Below are 3506 nucleotides of genomic sequence, written 5' to 3'. Positions count from 1 at the left end.
AAGAATAGATGAAGAAGAAGAAGAAATAGAGGAGAGGGAGAAGGGGTTGTGTTTTGGTCAAGAAGAGAAGAGAGGGTTGTGTTGTGTGAAAATGAGGAAGAATGGAGGGATATATATAGGGATGGGAGGGGGGTGAAGGTTCGGCCATTTAGGGTGGGTTGGGTGGGAAATTGATTTAGAATTTTGAAGGTAGGTAGAGTTTATGAGGTAGGTTTATGGGGAAGAGTGGATGTGGGATTTTGTGAAAGAGGGGTGAGAAGAAGTGAGTGGAGGTAGGTGGGGATCCTGTGGGGTCCACAGATCCTGAGGTGATCCTGTGGGGTCCACAGATCCTGAGGTGTTCAAGGATTTACAACCTTGCACCAAATTAGGTATGTAAAATGCCCTTGCACACAACTCTGGGCGTTCAGCGCTAGGTTGGTGCCCATTTTGGGCGTTCAATGCCCATTTGTTGGCCATTTCTGGCGTTGAATGCCAGAACCATGCTTGTTCTGGGCATTCAGTGCCAGCTCTTCTCCAGGGTGCCATTCTGGCGTTCAGCGCCCAGATGATGCCCATTTTGGGCGTTCAGCGCCAGAACATGCTCTGTTCTGGCGTTGAACGCCAGGCAGATGCTTCCTCCAGGGTGTGATTTTTCTTCTGCTATTTTTGATTCCGTTTTCAATTTTTATATTTATTTTGTGACTCCACATGATCATGAACCTATAAAGACATATAACTAAGAAAAATATAGTTAGATAAATAAAAATTGGGTTGCCTCCCAACAAGCGCTTCTTTAATGTCAATAGCTTGACAGTGGGCTCTTATGGAGCCTCACAGATGTGCAGAGCTTTGTTGAGACTCTCCAACACCAAACTTAGAGTTTGGATATGGGAATTCAACACCAAACTTAGAGTTTGGTTGTGGCCTCCCAACACCAAACTTAGAGTTTGACTGTGGGCTTTGTTTGACTCTGCTTTAAGAGAAGCTTTTTCTGCTTCCTCTCCATGGATGCAGAGAGAGATCCTTGAGTTGTAAACACAAGGTTGTCCTTATTCAATTGAAGGATCAATTCTCCTCTGTCCACATCAATCACAGCTCTTGCTGTGGCTAGGAAAGGTCTTCCTAGGATGATGGATTCATCCTCTTCCTTTCCAGTATCCAGGACTATAAAATCAGCAGGGATGTAAAGGCCTTCAACCTTTACTAACACGTCCTCTACTTGTCCATAAGCCTATTTTCTGGAATTATCTGCCATCTCTAATGAGATTTTAGCAGCTTGCACCCCATAGATTCCCAGTTTCTCTATTACAGAGAGGGACATGAGGTTTATCCCTGAACCAAGGTCACACAGAGCCTTAAAGATCATGGTGCCTATGGTACAAGGTATTATGAACTTTCTAGGATCCTGTCTCTTCTGAGGCAATGTCAGTTGATCCAAATCACTTAGTTCATTGGTGAACAAGGGAGGTTCATCTTCCCAAGTTTCATTACCAAATAATTTGGCATTCAGCTTCATGATTACACCAAGAAAACTTGGCAGCTTGCTCTTCAGTAACATCCTCATTCTCTTCAGAAGAGGAATACTCATCAAAGCTCATGAATGGCATAAGGAGGTTCAATGGAATCTCTATGGTCTCTAGATGAGCCTCAGAGTTCTTTGGTTCCTCAGAGGGAAGCTCCTTATTGATCACTGGACGTCCCAGGAGGTCTTCCTCCTTGGGATTCACGTCTTCTCCTCTCCTCACAGGTTCGGCCATGGTGCTTATGTCAATGGCCTTGCACTCTTCTTTTGGATTCTCTTCTGTATTGCTTGGGAGAGTACTAGGAGGGATTTCAGTGATCCTTTTACTCAGCTGGCCCACTTGTGCTTCTAAATTTCTAATGGAAGACCTTGTTTCATTCATGAAACTTACAGTGGCCTTAGATAGATCAGAGACTAAATTTGCTAAGCTAGATGGATTCTGCTTAGAATTCTCTGTCTGTTGCTGAGTGGATGATGGAAAAGGCTTGCTATTGCTAAACCTGTTTCTTCCACCACTATTAAAGCCTTGTTGAGGCTTTTGATCCTTCCATGAGAAATTTGGATGATTTCTCCATGATGGATTATAGGTGTTTCCATAAGGTTCACCTAAGTAATTCACCTCTGCTATTGCAGGGTTTTCAGGATCATAAGCTTCTTCTGCATAAGAAGCCTCTTGAGTACTGTTGGATGCAGCTTGCATTCCATTCAGACTCTGAGAAATCATATTGACTTACTGAGTCAATATTTTATTCTGAGCCAATATGGTATTCAGAGTATCAATTTCAAGAACTCCCTTCTTCATAGGCGTCCCATTACTCATAGGATTCCTCTCAGAAGTGTACATAAACTGGTTATTAGCAACCATGTCAATGAGTTCTTGAGCTTTTGCAGGCGTTTTCTTTAGGTGAATGGATCGACCTGCAGAAGTATCCAATGACATCTTTGATATCTCAGATAAACCATCATAGAAGATATCCAGGATGGTCCACTCTGAAAGCATGTAGAAGGACACTTTTTGGTCAGCTGCTTGTATCTTTCCCAAGCTTCATAGAGGGATTCACCTTCTTTCTGTCTGAAGGTTTGAACATCCATTCTAAGCTTGCTCAGCTTTTGAGGAGGAAAGAACTTGGCTAAGAAAGCCGTGACCAGCTTATCCCAAGAGTTCAGGCTGTCTCTGGGTTGAGAGTCTAACCAGATTCTAGCTCTGTCTCTTACAGCAAATAGGAAAAATATGAGCCTGTAGACTTCAGGATCTACTCCATTAGTCTTAACAGTATCACAGATCTGCAAGAATTCAGTTAAGAACTGAAAAGGATCTTCAGATGGAAGTCCATAAAACTTGCAGTTCTACTGCATCAGAGAAACTAGCTGAGGTTTCAGCTCAAAGTTGTTTGCTCCAATGGCAGGAATGGAGATGCTTCTTCCATGTAAATTGGAATTAGGTGCAGTAAAGTCACCAAGCATTCTCCTTGCATTATTATTATTTTCGGCTGCCATCTCCTCTTCATGTTCGAAAATTTCTGAAAGGTTCTCTCTGGATTGTTGTAATTTAGCTTCTCTTAGTTTCCTCTTCAGAGTCCTTTCAGGTTCTGGATCTGCTTTAACAAGAATGTTCTTGTCCTTGCTCCTGCTCATATGAAAAAGAGAGAATAGAAAAATAATAATAATAGGGGTCCTCTTTACCACAGTATAGAGGTCCCAGTGTGAGTAGAAGAAAAGAAGAAGAAGAAATTCGAACACAGATGGAAGAGGGGGTTCGAATTTGGGTGAGATGAAGTGTTAGTAGATGAATAAATAAATAGAGGGAGATGAGAGAGAAGGGGAATTTTCGAAAATAATTTTTGAAAAAGAGTTAGTGATTTTCGAAAATGGTTTTTGAAAAAGGTTAGTAGTTTTCGAAAATTAAAAATCAAAAATTAAAATAATTAGTTAATTAAAAAGAAATTTTGAAAAAGAGGGAAGATATTTTCGAAAATTAGAGAGAGAGAGAGTTAGTTAGGTG

General features: G+C 41.4%; 1 non-coding gene across 1 annotated transcript; it reads left to right on the top strand.

Moving 5' to 3' along the window:
* The first annotated feature begins 2498 nt into the window (after window positions 1–2498).
* On the top strand, window positions 2499–2605 carry LOC112760665 (small nucleolar RNA R71). The gene has a single exon (XR_003181095.1). It is a non-coding gene; the product is annotated as a small nucleolar RNA R71 (small nucleolar RNA).
* Window positions 2606–3506: the final 901 nt, after the last annotated feature.

Source organism: Arachis hypogaea, chromosome 16 (genome assembly GCF_003086295.3).
Source record: "Arachis hypogaea cultivar Tifrunner chromosome 16, arahy.Tifrunner.gnm2.J5K5, whole genome shotgun sequence".
In the NCBI taxonomy this organism is placed as follows: domain Eukaryota; kingdom Viridiplantae; phylum Streptophyta; class Magnoliopsida; order Fabales; family Fabaceae; genus Arachis; species Arachis hypogaea.
The sequence above is the reverse complement of the archived record's forward strand: the minus strand, read 5'-3'. Positions and strand labels throughout refer to the sequence as shown.